We start from the raw sequence: 18,007 nt of genomic DNA, 5'->3' as shown, positions 1-18,007 counted from the left end.
GGGAAACAAAAGCCAAAATAAACCAATGGGACTACATCAAACTAAAAAGCTTTTGCACAACGAAGGAAACTATCACGGAAATGAAAAGACCACCAAATGAATGGGAGAAGATATTTGCAAAGCAATCTATCTGGATAAGAGCTTTATACCAAAATATGCAAAGAACTCATACAATTCAATATCAAAAAATCAATCAACTCAATTAAAAAATGGACAGAGGAGATGAATAGACATTTTTCCAAAGAGGACAAACAGATGGCCAACAAGCACATGAAAAGATGCTCAACATCACTAATCATCAGGGAAATGGAAATCAAAACCACAATAACATCTCACACTTGTCAGAATGGCTTTTTTCAAAAAGGCAGCAAATAACAAGTGTTAGTAAGGATGTGGAGAAAAGGGAACCCTCATGCCAGAAGGTAAATTGAAGCAGCCACTATGAAAAAAGCATGGAGATTCCTCAAAAGAATTAAAAATAGAACTACCACATTTTCCCACAATTCCATTCCTGTGTATTTACCCAAAGAAAATTAAAATACTACTTCATAAAAATATATGCACCTCTATACTCATTGCAGCGTTATTTACAGTAGCCACAACATGAAAGCAACCCATGTCCATCAATAAATGAATGGATAAAGAATATTACTCAGCCCTAAAGAAGAATGAAATCTTGCCATTTGTGACAATAGATGGACCTAGAGAGTATTATATGAAGTGAAATAAGTCAGACAGAGAAAGACAAATACTGTATGATTTCACTTATACATGGAATCTAAAAACCAAATGAACAAACATAGCCAAAGAGAAACAGTCACAGATAAAGAGAACAAATAGGTGGTTACCAAAGGGTAAGGATGTTAGAGGAGGAAATATGTGATAGAGATTAATGGGCACAAACTTCCAGGAGCAAAATAAATATCATGGGTATGAAGTGTATATGTGGGGAATGTAGTTCATAATTACGTAATATCTTTGTGTGGTGACACATGGTAACTAGACATATCATGGTGACCATTTTGAAATATATAGAAATATCAAATCAATATGTTGTGTGCTTCCAAGACAAACAAACAGCAACCCAAACAAACTTGAAGAAAAAGAGATCAGATCTGTGGTTACTAGAGGCTATGGTCTCTCTTGTGGGACATGATCTCTTCCAGAGGGTGGGGATATACCATACAGAAAAAGTGACTTTGGAGTTGGACTTTGACAAAAAAAGTAGAAATTCATCAAGTGGAGGAGGTACATAAATTTACCCCAGTCAAGGAGGAGAGCATCGTCAAAGGAAAGGGACATAAGACAAAAATGTATTTTATGGTAAAACCTACTATTTCCAAATCTCTTTAATAGATGATGTGTTATCTCTATTTGCCTCTCTCTTACAGGAATACTTACGATGGCATTATTTATGATAGTATATGTAATCCAAAGTAATATTCTCATTTTAAGATCCTTAATTGAATTACATCTGTAAGATAATTTATCCAAAGAAGGTAAAATATATTCCATTATTCAACCTACTACAGGTATATCGTACACAGCAGTGATAATTGAAACTACAGCAGTGGGAGAATTACACAGAGAAATTTCATAAAGAAGGAAAAGGAAAGCACCCAAATCAGTACATTGATTAATAGTCCCCAAAATATGTGGGTAAGAAGAAGAGAAATCAGTGGCAGACACTAAGAATGCCTGGAGCAAGGAAAGGGAAACAGAACAGGAAAAGAAAGTTGTAAAATGCAATCCAAGGGAACGGACAGGATACACGGGAAAAACTGAAAAAATAAATGAGTGAAGTAAACCTTAAAATTGAATTTTAAATTACAAAAAGCTTAAAAATTTACACATGGTGATTGTAATCCTTGGTTGATTCCATGGTCAGTCTAACCTAGTTTTCAGTTTCTTACAGACTGGTTATCGGAGGGACGTGACTTTCATCCTTGGGGCTAAAATTTAAGTACTGGAGGCAATGTTAAAAATATCACTTTTTTTTTTAATTTATAAAATGCATAGTTCACAATTGTCAGATATTACAATTAACAGTGTCAAGGAGAGTCCTCCTCAAACTAATCATCCTTACTATGTAGCTGCTAAACTCAGCTGTTTTTGAGCTGCTGAAGAAGCTTGTAGATCTAAATATGAAAATGACACAATCTCTTAAATTATTATTGAAAGACTATCTACTGTTTGAATTTTGGTTCATTGTGGAAAAATCATATAACCACAGCTTTGTTAAGGCTCTCTTTAAAGATTAGAGATACCCCAGTTATAACTATATCCTAACCAGAGCTCTGTCATTTCTCAAGATGTCCAATTATTTTGCATATCTAGTTATATTTCCTGTGTACCACCACTTGCAGAAAATGTGTTTAACCGGTGTGCAATATGTCTACTTGAGTACATGACTGTATTTGTCCTAAACATAACTCTTGCATGTTCTACAAAGTGCAGTCCCTGCCCTGATATTCTGAAGTTTGATTTAAAAAGAAAGTTGTAATTCACTTGAAGTAAGCCACTTATAATTGTCTTTATTTTAGACTTTTATCTCATCTAATTTTAACCTTCAAGTTCTCAAATTCAAGAATCCAATTCTCATGTTTGTACTCTTATAAGAGCCAATCACACCCATCAGTTATTATCAACTTTACTGAGTGGTCCTTAAAATTGAATTTACTTAAAGAAAATACTTCCTTTATTTTGGAAGCTAATGAAATATTTTACTTTATCAAAATTGATACCATGTTTTAACCTTTGTTTACATTACCCGTATTAATAACAGGGAGAAATATGCTGATATTTTTTTACCAAAAATGACACTAATCCTCAAAAACTGAGTCATTGGCTCCTAAGCAGAGGTTCACATTGAACAGAATAAATATTCCTACTAGGGAGATGGCTCATTCAGGAGCCACATGAAAATGTAAGCCAACTCTAGGTATCTCAACTAGGAAGAGAATTAAATACATAAAGCACCACCAAAGGGATAGTAAAGGCTAATAAAGGTGGAAAAGCCCCTGGAAATTTCCACCAATTATCTTATTTGCCTGCAGTACTACGGTGGATGATCCAGAGAAAAGAAACATTGTAAAACCTTAGCAAAGTCTATCATTGGATTTCTCTGTAGCCCACATACCTGTCTGCAGCTTTCACCTGAGAACATGATTTGTCTTTAAATTCCAGTTTTCAAACCTCACAAAGTCTCTGTTACCTATTATACTAACACTCCTGCAAGGGAGTCTGGGAATTATAATTTTCAGGCTTTCATACTTTGAAGTACAGAAAATTACTTACAATATTAGCATAGATATTTTAATATGACCTGAAACATGATGACTAAGTGTGTGTAATTCAGTCATACCCAAGAGTTAATAATTCTCTTTTGCTTTAATTTATCTTGATCAAAATATGATTGTTGTATCACGGAACAAATACAGCTATGACAGAGGTCAAAAGTCATATAACTAATTGTTGGCATTTTAAGAGTTTTATAGTATTTTTATATTATACATTTTTCTCCATGAAAACTCTTATTTTGACTCATAAGCTCTTTCCGTTTTTTTTTCTTTGTTGGTGTTTGTCTATATTAGTTTTTTTTTAAGTTTTATATTTTACATATGTATCATTTGATTATTGGTCATTCTGTGTAGTTTTCATTACTGTTGGTGCCTCTTTTTGGATTCTGAAAAACCAACCCAAATCTCAAGACCAACTAAATAATTTTAGATCTCTTGTTAATGCAGTCTATCACTGTTTTAGAAGTGTAATTACTGTGAACCTAAAACTGCTCTAAAAATGTCTATTAAAAACAAAATGAAGCAAAAATATAATGTTATTCTCAACAGTGAATTTCCTTATCCCATTTGATTCTTCTTGAATTATCTAATATGGATAAGAGAATGTATAAAGATTTAAGTTAAAGAAAAATAACGTTACATTAATAAGACAGATTCTCTATATGATTGGATAAACACAGATTCTAGCACAGCTAAAAATAAATATTTCATACATCCTAATACTTCTGAAATACAATTTAAAATTCCAAATCATTTTAAGATTGTCCTTGTAAAATCTTGAATCAATCCACTTAATTACAACTGATCTTTCTATCTCTTGTTTCTGCTAACTCTAGCATGTGTAGTCAAAACTCGATAGTGCTATGGAAACCAAACTAACCTGGGGTTAGAAGTCCTGATTTCAAAATGTGACTCTGACTCTCAGATGACCTTGAAAAAAATCACTTATGTTCACTCTAGTCTCATTTCAAAGAACTATCCTAAATTTTAAATAAGATGTCTCTGAAACTACCTTATAACTGTGGAACATACAAAAATGGAGTACACTTTTGAATTTACATAGTCAGCAACTGTGCAAAATGGAAATGAGTTCCCAACTCATTTTCAATATGTACTCAATTATAATAATGGAGTAAATTCTTGGGATTATTTAAGAGTTTTATGTCTTGACAGGGATACAGGAATTGCATAAGATGTAGAATGAATGAGATAAAACAGGTAATCCTTGCAAGATCCATGTGGTGTTGGTCACATTTGACCCTCATCTGCTAAAAATAAAACGTAATTTCTTTAAATCTGGCCCAATCTTCCAAGGAGTCAGAATGAGTAAAATACTTTCTCAAAGCAAGTTCTTCATACTTGAAAGGTAAATTGCCTCTCCTGAGGCACAAAGAGGAACTAATATACCTGAGAAAAGGTAATTTCTCAGGGAGTCTCTTCCAGAAGATTTGGCTAAGCAATAGAATGTTTTATGCGCCCAGTCTCTTCATGAATCAAGTTCAATAAAGACAAAGCTCACAGTATGTTTTTCCCCAAAGCACTTGAAAATCTACTCTTTAACATAATAGTAAATAAATTCACAAATTGATAATTTTTCCCAGGACTCTATGTCCAAGACACAGTGCTAATCACAGCTGATAATACAAACTTGAATCATGCAGAAGATTGCCCTCAAATGTCTTAAAAGTTGTAATGTCATGTTGGGCCATCCAATGGGCTGTGGGCTATATACAAAAAACATATGAATTGCATATTAGAAATAATCAGAGTTTCTTTCCCATGACAGGCTAGCAGCCATTGTGTGATGCTCTGTTTTCCATTCTGTTTTTCATGTGTGTGTGTGTGTGTGTGTATATATATATTTTTGTGTGTGTATATATATATATATATATATATTTTTTTTTTTTACCTTGCAAACTTCTCTTTATCTTCTTGGTAAAAACTTAAGTCTTATTCAAATGCACTGAATTTACTGATAAGTTATGATAAAGAGTAAGATACTACATATGATTATAAACATATATATATGAATATGTGTGTGTTTATACATGTATACATACATACATCTATAAACACACACAAACTCCCAACATGGGTGTGTATGGATGTGTATTCTTTCAAGTTTGCAGAAAGAAATTTCTTCTGTTAGGGAAAACATTCAATAGATAAATGATTTCTGGGGATATTATACACTATGTATCCTACTTATTAGTTTAGAAGGCCTACTAAAGCTACATATTAACAATACTAGTAAAGATGAGATGTCTTAAAATAAATGTATTTAAATTCTATTGACCCAGAATTTTCTGAACTTCATTAATCAAGGTATTGCACATGACATATATTTTATCATGACTTCAGGCAGAGCACATACACTTTGTGAAACTCTTTTGTAGAGTCATGGAATGATACTATTAGAGCTATGTTAAAATGAAATATTCTAGAGATAGAGCAAAATCTTAAGATGAAACTGCATGCTGTGTGGAATGCTTCAAAATAATACAGAGAAGGTGGAGGAGGGGGTGGTTTAGTGGTGATACAGATGAAACGTTGATCATGAGATAAGAACCGTTGAAGCTGAATGATGGCTGCATAGGGGATTAATTATACTTTTATTTCTACTTTGATACATTTTGAAATTTATCTATAGTAAAAGTTTTATAATGACATAAATATATGCTTTAGAATAAGATCCAAGATTCTAGTCGCAGGTCAACATCTCAGAAGCTATGTATCTTTAGACAAGTTAATTACTTCTCTATCTTTTGTTATATATCAACGAAATAGGAAAAAATAGTACATACACCACAGAATTGTTATTAAGATTAAAGTACTCATATTTGTAGGACACTTAGCATGTTAGTAATCAAAAAATGTTAACTACTATTTGAATTTACTCAGTGTCATTCATAGGCATTTTTGTGAGTTAGTTTAGAGAACTAAAACAACCTTTATCACATTTTTTTGTGAAAAAATGGATTATGAGATAAAACACAAATTAATTGAGGGGACATAGCCTATTTATAACTTCTAATCATAACTTGGGAATTGCTAGAATTGTAGTAATGGAAATGAATATATTTTCCCACATAAATTGAAATCTTGATGGATTGATGCTTTTATGATTATCCCAAGGCAAAAATAAATAAGTCCCTTAGCAGGTAGATTATTTTAAACTTAAATGAGGATTGAATAAAACTCACATTGATGTCAATGTCTTTACAAGAGAGTGATGCAAATAGATTTATGTTCCATATATGTCTGGAGGATTTGTGGAAAATTAATGCGCTTGATATTCATTCATTTATTCTCTCTCTCTCTCTCTCTCTGAAATATAGGATCTACAGGGTCTACAAATTATCCATAATGAAAGAATTAAGGCCATTGTAGGCTTATCAACAAAATATGGATTTATTTAATTTTGTAAGTTCACATTAAATGATTGTACCTGAATGTCCACTTTTCTTTATAGGTGTAAAAATGCGATGAAAGCTTTTTTACTTCTCCTCTCATTAAATGAGCACATTTTGATGTGTACACATGCAGATTATCATATAAATGCAAGACTTCCGATGCATTCTTTATTTTAAGGTGCAGTAGATACATTTTAACTCTTATATAATTTTCCAGCAGAACGGAATCCTGAAAATCTATCTAAACCACAGTTTTCTCTTGACTTCCATAAGATCACCTTATCCCTCTCTTCCACCTTACTTGTCATTCCTTCCCTGGCTGAATCTTTGTCATCTCTTTTCTGCTGCCCTCTTTAAATGATAGTGGCACTTCCTATAAAATATAATATCTGGAGCCCTTCTGTCCATCTCTGGAGTTGCTTCCGGGGCAACCTAATCCCAGTGCATGTATTTAACAGCATCCAAATGCACATGCCATGACTCTACATCCCTATCAAGGTGCATTTCGAAGTTCACAATAATATATTCAAGAATAGTTCCTCCAAATGAATCACTAAACTCTCTCAAAATTTGCAATTTCATCTTGATTTCTCCATATAGGTAAATAGCCCCCTTCTTTGTGTAGCTGCTCAAGTAAGAAGAAGGGAATATGAGCATCCATTTCTTCCCATGTCTAAGGCCTGGATCATAATCTTACATTTATTTCATTTCAGTCTCTTTTCTGTATTTATCCCAGTCTCTGTTCCAGGCTTATACATCACCTTACCTGGATACAGTAGCTTCCGAACTGGTCTCTCTGAATTCATTCTTACCCTTTTCCAACTGTCTCACTTATGCTGAATGCTTCTTCATAAATGTACGTCTGTCACACGTCTGTCTTACAATCCTTTCTTGAGCTCCAGTGATTTTCAGAAACAAACTTTTCATCAACTTCCCAAACTTATCATCAAGACTTAATGTAATCAAACTCCTGAATTCTCTTCAAAGCCACTGAATCAGACAGAACATATTAGTCCTCTTCTAAATGTATTCAGAACCTTCATTTTTTAACGCCTTTGTTCACATTATTCTTGTGCTTGAAATATCCTCTTTCTTCTCCTCTTTGGACACATCTACTTTTTCACTGAGAAGCAGCTGCAACAGCATTCCCTCCTGGGAACATGTGTCCACTTCCACCAAGGCTACTTCCAGGCCTTCCTTCTCCGTCCTTCTCTAAGTGTCATCATAGCACACCAAGATCCATTATAATCATTGGCTGTCTTCTGCTCCTTCATACAAGACTGTGATTTCTGAAAAGTAAAAATCTTTATCTATCTCTAGATGTTATTCATTTTCAAAAGTGCTTGATATAAAATAAGCCCTTGCCATGTTTGTGGATCTAAGATTCATGACAATATGTTTGGCAAAAGAGATATATTTCCATTGTTAAGTTTATTCAACGAGGGTTTAGAATTCTTACATGGCATTTATAAGATCAAACAATATGTTGCAGAATTTTGATTCAAATTCTTGTATTCTATATCTTAGTCTGGTAAATCTGGCATTTTTAATCATTCTTTTTCTCTGAAAATTGTAATTTTTGGAGTAGTTTCTTTTGTATTTGTGTATGTGTGTGTTTGTGTTATTATTGACACTTATGGTGGCCTTCTAAATCAATGTCACTCCTAACTGATATAACAAGGCCAAATCATCTAAAGATCTGATGCTTTACTTTGAATTACAAAGTTTAGTCACTTGCATATATTCTATTTAATACTACAAAGAAGTATGGCTATCAACCAACCTTTCTTTTGAAAATTTGAATATAAGTTTTCATACAGAATATGGAGTTAGTCTAGCTACCAAATTTAAAACAATATTTTCTAACTATATCTTGTCATTTCACCAAAAAAGAAAAAATCAGTCTGACTCAGCACCCCTGCTAAGCTAGAAGAGAAACTTGTCATTTCAAAGCACTTTCAATTCTTCAAAGAATAGGCTGACAATGGTAAAAGCTTAATAACTATATCAAAGTTTATTTCTAAACTTTCTTTCTTTTACAAAGTTATTTGCAATGCATGCAGGCTTTTACTGAAAATGAAACCCACTAAAAACACATACAGATTTATTAATGGAAGCTTCTTTTCTAACCATACAGCTTTCATTTGGATGATGTTTATTCCATTGGTAAAATCTATTTACGTAAACATTATCTGTATAAACTACAGCAAAGGGAAATTTTGACAGTTTCAAATCATCATCATAAAGTAATCAATGATTCCCTTATGTGGTTTTACAAGTTACCCAAAAGTTAAAAATTAAAAAGGAAATCTAAAATTGATTACGTAATTTTAGTAGCAGTAAAAGGATTGTACATTTTACCATGGCGGTATTTTTTTATAAATAACAACCACTTACATATGTGTCTCTTTGTAAAATATGGCCTCATTTTTTACACCTATTCTTCATGTATAATAAACTTGACTTTATTCTGAGCATTTAAAAGATACATCTTGTTATAGAAATCAGTTAATTTTTCACACAAATATCTATTTTTCTTCTCTGAACATGAATAAACTACCTAGCCCATCCTCCTCAACAGGAGAGATCAAGGAGCTGTGTTCTGCCACATGTTACAAGTGCAGATTTCTAGCACAATGATCTGTTCTTATCCCCCCTCTGCTCTGCAGAAAACCCAGGGGAAGACTTTAAGGCCAAAGGAGAGGTTCCATCACATCCAACCTCTGAAGTCTCTTAATCATTGGCTACAAAACAGCTGTCTTGGAGGACTGCCAATATATGCTGGACTAGAAGTTAAGACAGTATTGTGCTAAAACCATGGACAAAGTATGATTGTTTGCTGTATTATTTAATATATTTTGACTAATACAGAAGTAGGCTACCAATGTGACCTACAACTAAATTAAAGCATGTACTAAATCACATAGTCAAAATCACCCACAATGATGTGGATGTCAGACCATGTGTCCATTGAAGCTCTCGGGGCAAAGGATAGAAAGCAGAAGTTTAGACTGTGTGTTGGCTTTATGGGTATGTATCACACAATATAATTAGATGGAGATGAGTTCATATAGGAACTGGCCAGTTGAAAAACATAAATGAAAGTGAGTAGCAAATGACTAGAAACATGGGGCCTTGCAGGGCTAGAAACGCTGATTGCTTTTAGACTCAAGCAGTAAGAGATAAGACTGAGGATGGTTCTGAGTGGCAAAGAACTTATTAAGATTCAGCCGTGGATCAAAGATCAGATTAAGGATGTGCCCATTCAGACCTATCCTAGATAACATCCAGATAGCCTCCAGATAGATCCGATAACTTCAAGACAACTCCTTTAGGTTATGGAAGATGGGTGCCATGATGATAAACAATAAATCAGTCTTGAACATTAAGTCTAGAGGGAAAAAGAAAAACACTTCAAGTCTGATGATTGACACACTGAACTGATTAGGAACAATTAATTCCAACACATACCAAGTTTTTTGTTAATTGTGGTCTAAAGAACCAAGGCCATGCCTAAAAACCACTTGTTTACTTGAAAGGCAATTGCAGGGGCCATGAATTTGCTCCAGCAGTAAGTTCTCTGTCAATGCAGTGCAATACCATCAGAAAATTTACTTTACGGGGCTTGCTTCTGATGCAGCCAAATAGAGTAATACATAAGGGTAAAGCCAGAGGTCATGAAGAGCAAGGAACACAGTGCCTAGCAGAGAGTAGCATCAGTGTTTCATTGAAAAGGCTGTCATCCCCACGCCCAGCAGGATTCCAGTATCACTGTGGATTAGTATTCTCCTCTGTGTTCCCCTTTCTTTCTTTTTTTCAAACTAGAGTTTGAAGTCATTACATAATGAGTTCCTTGTTAGGGAGTGGGTGGAAGAACTAAAATAATTTGTCTTTTTAGTCTATATCATGCCAAACCACAAAGAGCAATGTGTGAATAATCCCCATAAAACCTTACACTTAGAAATGGCTATAATCACTCAATGAGATCCTTCTTAAATTTTTTTTTTTCCTGTGCCAACTACTGTCTGTTGATACCTTGCAAACTTCTGTGCTTTTCTTACTTTGTCTCTGTGCAATAGAGGCAACGCTCTTGCAAATTATATTTCTCAGCTTTCCTTGCCAGAGAGATCTGGTTTAGATTCCACGAGTGATAAGAGACACTTTCATGAGAAAGAAAGCTGTGTAGGAAGACAGCACACATGAATTTTGAGCAGCTTTTGAGTTGGCATATAGAGACTACTGGTGCTATGATCAAATGCAATCATGACAGTGGCTACTTCAAATCAGAAACTTTCTGCATTTGCCAAAGTCAGCAGCAATTATCCCTGACATTTGTGCTTCAGCTTTTTAATTGTTTTAAACATATGTTTCCCTGTATGAAGTCATTTCTTCTTTTATAAACTCTGGAGAGATTTCAATTTCCTGATCAGCCCTGATTGACACATCTCTTGGGTAAAAGATGTCTGCTATATTTGTGCAAGAGGTGGGAAGCAGACATTTTATGTCAGGAAAGGTGGGATGTGGCAGACTCTGGCTAATTGCTCACCAGATGATTCTCCTTTTACTCTTAAGCACAGAGCTAATCTACCTTTCCCAGTCACCCTTGGAATCACGTGACTGCTTCCTGGCTGATGTGGTGTAGTGGCCAAATGTCAAATATCCACTGGAGAACGGTAAAATTCCAAGGGTACAGTAGAGCCAATGAGCAAAAAAAGCCTGAGTTTGGGTCACTGCTTGAAGGACAGACATGCATCCATGTGTTAAACTCTGTGTTAAACTCTTCATGAGTAAAAAATAAACTTTTACTATTTAATTCCACTTATTTTATTGTTGTTGTTACAAAAGTTAATCTATCATGATTCATACACAGTTATTTTGTATGAATTTAGAGTTAGTGCTGGAATAGAAAATATGACACACGATGGCTGTCATCACTGTGGAGTGCACACTTCTTTACCTGTGAGCATTTTAATGGGTAGATGTTCAGTGATTTTTTTTTTAACAAAATCTTGCCATAAAGTTGGAAGTGTGGGAGGAGGAGTAGAAAAGTAGCAATGACTTGAAGACACTGAGCCCTTTCTTCTCCCAGTCAAGATCCAAAAATGAACAGACGGAGAGACAAGACATTGCTACAAACCTCAGATTTCAATGTCTCAGATCAATTTTATTTCCCATTTTCTTACAAGGATTGGGGCTCTTTCCTCTTCAGTCTTCCTGCTCAAATTCATACCACCCTTACTGGTTTTGTCATATTCAGGAAACAATAATGCAGTGGAAACAAGAGATTTGGACTCAGTAGATCTGGGGATCTGGGTATAAACACAGCCCTACTAACTATGTGTTTTATTACCATCAGCAAACTTTTATTAGTAAGGATTTCCAGCTTGCACTTTCTGCTATGTAAAATAGGGCTGACAGTATACATTTAGAGTGTTTCTGAAAGATTGAAGTTCAAATGAGTCAACCTCTGTCTAAAATGAACAGAAAACATAAATAACTCAGAGAATGATATTTTGTTTTCCTCTCATTACTATCCTGCTTCTACTGCTTTTTCTTTACACACAGGTTAGCAAGTAGATATAGATATATATATCACATGCATTAGATATATGGCCTCAGATATGTTATTTAATGATAGAATCTTCAAATATAAAATAAGGATAATAATTCTTACCTTGTGGAATTGTTGTGAACATTAAAACTAAATAGAATAATAATGAATACTAATCGAAAACTAATGAAAATATCAATTCTTAATTTTGTTGTTAATTAAAACGTTTGAGAGGAGAGGCAATGTCTTATTGTTCTCATTGTTATGCCTAGCACAGTGTTAGACTACAAAATAAGAATTTAATAAATGATTGAATTGATGTAAATTGACTGATTCTGAACCAACCTGCTTTGCTAAGACTTTTGCCTGTTTTTCTGTTCCTGTGTTCATATATCTTGACATTTATCTTACTTCAAGTCATACTTTCCAAACTACGAAAATAATTTTGTTAATTTCCCAACCCAGCAATTTCCAGAATGCATTGCATACTTGACAGTTCTACAAGATGGTCTACGAAGAAAACTAAGCCTGTGGTCAATTAAGTTTAGCAGGGCCTAGGTAGGCTATTTCACTCCCGGAGATTGATGATGTGCCTGAAGATATGACGGGCTTTGTAAGCTCTAGTAACTAAGACATGTTTTAGTTTTCCTTGACTCAGTGTTCTCAAACACATAAGACAGGTGAAATGTTCCCATCCTCATATCACCACCTGCCTTCACACTTCCCATCTCAGTCGCAAAGCACTTATTTGCAAATGTTCAGAGCTAATGCAATATGGAGATGCAGCCCTAGACTAAACCTGGGTGAGTCTCCTTCCTGTGGGATTATCTCTCTTCCTGGTCATGTCACAGTTTTTTAAATGACCTGCCCATCTGCCTATGCTGTATTCACTAGATGTGAGCACTGTGTATAGTTTTCCAGCAATGAAGAGTAATCCTACCACTTTTGTCTTTCCATATCAAGGAATATGATGCCTCTACCTAAGGTCAACTGACAGACTTTGGCTATAACTGGGCATATATTTACTCAAGAGTGTCATTCTTCAGTATTTTATCTCAGTCTCAACGTCTCTGCCCTCTGGTCTTTGGGATGGACGTCTCACTGGATTGTGGTACTGTGTTTCTCTTTGGGTCCTTCTATAGAACTATTCTTTTTGGTCTGTTGTAGAACTAATCTAATCTCACTTACTTAGCTCACCTTCCCTGAGATCCTAGACTTAACCTGGTTAAACTTCTCAGATCCTGGATTCTAATTTATATTATGCAACTAAAACCATCCCACCTATCCCTCCATTTCTTGCTTTTATTTCATTTTTAAAATTTCTCCCATTTGCTTGCAATGCCCTATTTTAGAAGAATTTACAACAAAAGAATTTTTACTTTTATGTTGTCAAGTCTGTCTTTTTTTTAAATTAATTCTAACTTTTATCTAATTGCTTTCGAAGTTCTCTGCTAGCACTTTTTGTAATGTAGGTCCATAGCTTAGGAAAATATCTTGGGCTAATCACTGTATGAAAAGTACATACACATCTTTTTTTTTTTTTAAAGGAAATAGACATATATCTATAAAACTAAGATTTAGCTTTTTAATAATTGATCATATAAAATTTAGAATAAATGAATAAAAGTAATTAATTAATTAATATGGGTATTTCAATATTAGAAAAGTTACTGTGGCTAGTGTAGCTCTCCCATTTACTGAGTTTATATGCATAAATCTCTGTATACCATCTAGTGTAAATCCCAAAGACATTACAGCTTAGCAGGGGCTCCATTCTCCTGGAGAGCACTTTATTTTCAATTTAACAAAGAAAAAGTGAATAGCTGCTCTCCTTAGCTCTTTTAGCTGAAAAATTTGCAGAATCTGAATTAATTTTAATTAGCTCACGTAGAATGTATTTTAGAACTTTCAGCCTCACATCTAAGATCTAGTCACTTAAGTTACCTTTGTGATCTGATACCCTGTGTTCCTGGCGTACATCCTGCTACAGGTCTGTTCTACTTCTGATTTGCTGCTTGTGACTCTAGTTAATTATGAGGACTATAGTCCACCATAAACATTGTCCTGCTTCCCTCTTCCTGATCCAGAGGGATTGAACTTTGCTGAACAGCAACAATCATTGTCTAGGATATTGCTATGTATATATATATATATTAGAATGACCCTCTCTTTCTCAATGCTACTATGTTTCTTGCCACGTGTACCCATCGGTTACCACGTACTGAATCTAGGTTGAATTCCTTTAGTCTATTGTTTTACCCAATCATGTGTTTTCTGTGAGCCCTGGATTATCCTATGGACAGTCAGATACTTCTTAAGAAATAGTTTCTATGAATTGCTCATTTTTCTTCTCCTCCCTCCTCATCCCCAGATATTTCTGAATTCTTCCTACTTTTTCCACCATATTACTGAAGTCTTAACATACAATAAATGAGCAATCATCAAACTATCAAAAAGAGTTCTTATATAAAATTACTTATTCTGAAACCCAGATATCCCTTCTTTTCCTTTAATTGATTCATAATATGTAAATGAAATTATAAATTCAGTGTATATTCTTACATTTATTCAGCATAAACTTACTGATTGCTTGCTATGTGCCAACCCTAGAGATTCAGCAGTGAAACAACACAGAAAATCTCCCTATTGTTACGGACCACTGAGCCTTTGCTGCCATTGGGAGAAAATAACTCATATATCCATCTCTACATTTTAATATACGTCAGTAAAGTTTTTTAAATTCTAGAGAATTTACGAGCCACATGCACAATGACAAAGATTGACTCCCATTCATTGAATTACTGAATTAGGCCCTTGGAAAGTATTAATTGAATTGTGCCCTGAAGCAGCAGCTGAGTTCCAGGGTATGCAGGGAGCCAAAGCAAACTGTAATTCCCAAACTCTATTCAGGTTGTCCTTTATCCAGTACTAAATCAAAAAGGAGTTTGCTAGTATTTTTGTCAACCATCTCCATTCAGAGACTTGACAGCTTAATTGTGACACAGGATATTCTAAATCTTTCTTTTTGCATTTGCTTAATAAAATGCTCCCCTGCCACTTGAATTGCCCTTAGCCCTTTCTATGTTGGTGTATCCAAAACCACACTTTGCTCAGGTTACGGTTTAAAGCTCACAGTATGTTCAGTCCTTCTCAAGTCTTTATTCTCTAGACAATACTGAGATTTTCCCCATGTAAATATTTTTCTAGCCCTTACTTCCTATATCTCACATATTTGCTGTGTGGTTCTAATTTTTGTATACACAATTAGATTGTTAGTTTTACAATGAGAAATAAAGTAGATATATTTAGTACTTGGTACACTTTGAGTAAATACATCTTAATTTTACATGGTATTTTACTATTTGCAAAGTACTTTTTCATTTATTTGTAAAACAGCTGCATATAAACATTTGATCAATTATCACTTTAGTTAGTATTATGGAGCATTACCCAGAGGCTTTTCCTACTTTCCCAATTTTCCAGCCATTATTAAAAATGTAAAAATTACCCCAAAACTTATATCAGGATATTTAAAGAACTAAAAATATGTAATATGTATCAACAGAAATAGAAGTAATTTGAGCACTCCAGGCAAGGAGAGGTTAATATATTCATTCAACACATTTAGGCACTTGAGTTCACAAGATATTTTGCTTTACCCACATGCAAATACAAAAATTTGCACATTGTGATTCAAACTTCTCTTTTCCTTTGTTCATTAATTTAACAAATACACAGAAGGATGACTGTGTACCAGGCACCTTGCCAAAAATCAGGAATATGACCACAAATAGGAGTCATTTTCTGTGATTAATCTTATAGATTAAGCTTCATTAAGGCTTTATTTAGTGAAGAATACGACCAAGTAAAGGGGTAATATATGTGATGTGGTCTCATGGAGGAAGGGCAGTTTGATACAAATAGGAAGGACAAGAATCTGTTCTTTAGTAGGATAAGGAAGAGCTCAGAGCTAAAGTGATGTCCAAGCTAAAATGCTAAGCTGAGATCTTAAATTTATGGAAGACATATTTTCCAGAGATGATGAACTATTGATGGTGTATTTGAAGTAGAAGAAACAGCAATTCTAATGGTGAAAAAGTAAAAATATTCTGGAATGGCAAAATCATGTAAGTAAATTTTTTTAGTAAGCCTAGATTACAGACTGGGAAGGGACAAATAACTAGACAGGTACACAAAGTACAAAATGCAAACGATTGAATTTGGACTTCATGGCAGAGAAGATGGGGAGTGATTTAAGAGGAAATCTAAGAGGATTTTTTCCATTAATTTATGCAAAATATTTTGATACAATGAATTACAGTGAGGACATTCAAAGTAAAGACCAGTGTAAGGATTCATGAGATATGGAGGAGGCCTGATGGATTTATATTGATTATTTATTGAATTCAGGATATCAGCAAAAGAGTGAGAGTAATGGTTTATGCAGCTTAATTATGTTGATAATTCTGACCCATATACCATTCACTTAGAGTTCTGTGTCACTTTTTACGTGTGTGAATAGATCACTGTTTATTTATTCTCTCTCACACTGATGGAAAATTGGGTTATTTCCTGCTTTTTCCAAGAACAGTCTTGCCCATGTCTCCTCTTTTATATGCACGAATTGGAATATAACTTCTGTGTCCCGTTTTATGTGAAGTTTAATTTTAGGGGATGCTGTCAAACTGTTACTCAAAATGTTTGCAAACACTTCCACTCGGTCATCAATATAGGAGAGCCTGTGTTTGACAGTCTCTCCAATACTTGATATTACCACAATTTTTATTTTTTTAACCAATTTATTGTGTAGGATATGCATTATGATCTTGGTGTTTATTTCTCAAACCATGAATAGCATTGAACAATTTTTCATATGTTTTTTGGCCACAAATATAAATCAGCAAATGCAGTCAGAGATAGAAATATAAGACAACAATATAGACCAAATCCTTGTGCTCAGTGAGTTTCTCTTTTCATGGGGGATACAGAAAAATACTATTGAAGTGCTAGATGGCTACATGCACTGTGCAGAAGGCAGAGTGTTGGTGTGGTGTGTTGCTTTAGATATTGGGGCTGGGGCTTGGCCTTCTTGAGAACATGATATTTAAGCAGCAAATTGAATGACAAGGAGAACAATCCTCTTGAATATATCGGGGAGCACAATTCAGGCTCATGGAATAAAACATGGAAAGGTCCTGAGATGGGGATGAGTTTGATGTGTTTTAAGAACAGCAGAAAAACTAGTGCAGCTTGGTTGCCATAAGAAAGGAAGGAATTATGGTAGAAGCTGAGTTCAAAAAGGAAAGTAGCACTCAGCTAATAAAAGTTTACTGAATTCTATCATTTATCAGTCATTGTTTATGCAGGAAAGAAGCCAGACCTAGTTATGTCTCTCAAAAATATGTATTAAAGAACAAGTAAATATGCAAAGACTTCCTTTTCTTAGTGGGTTTTGTCAGTATTTTCTCTGCCCCTCATTTTGCAACATCTTTTATGCCAACTATCCTCTTTATTTGATCTCCATGACAACTGTTGATGGAGAAAAACATTATCTGCATAGATGAGAAAATAGGAATAGATTCATTAATAAATTCAATTAGGTCACATAATTAGTAATGTGACGGGAATGATAATTAAATCCAAGTCTATGCCTCTAAGGCCATTGGACGTCAAGAGATTTTCTTTGGTAAAATACCATTGCCAAGGACAAATTTATGGCATGATCATCTTGTGGGCTATGAATT

At 34.3% G+C, this 18,007-nt stretch overlaps 1 long non-coding RNA gene across 1 annotated transcript; it reads right to left on the bottom strand.

The window, feature by feature from the left end:
• Positions 1 to 459: 459 nt before the first annotated feature.
• On the bottom strand, positions 460 to 14,438 carry LOC116667119. The gene is made up of 3 exons (XR_004323877.1): positions 14,427 to 14,438; positions 13,379 to 13,385; positions 460 to 651 (listed from the first exon to the last, which is right to left on the bottom strand). It is a non-coding gene; the product is annotated as an uncharacterized LOC116667119 (long non-coding RNA).
• Between the last annotated feature and the right edge of the window lie 3,569 nt (positions 14,439 to 18,007).

Source organism: Camelus ferus, chromosome 2, assembly GCF_009834535.1.
Source record: "Camelus ferus isolate YT-003-E chromosome 2, BCGSAC_Cfer_1.0, whole genome shotgun sequence".
NCBI classification, from domain to species: domain Eukaryota; kingdom Metazoa; phylum Chordata; class Mammalia; order Artiodactyla; family Camelidae; genus Camelus; species Camelus ferus.
Note: the sequence above shows the minus strand (reverse complement) of the source record. Positions and strands in the feature narration are given on the sequence as shown.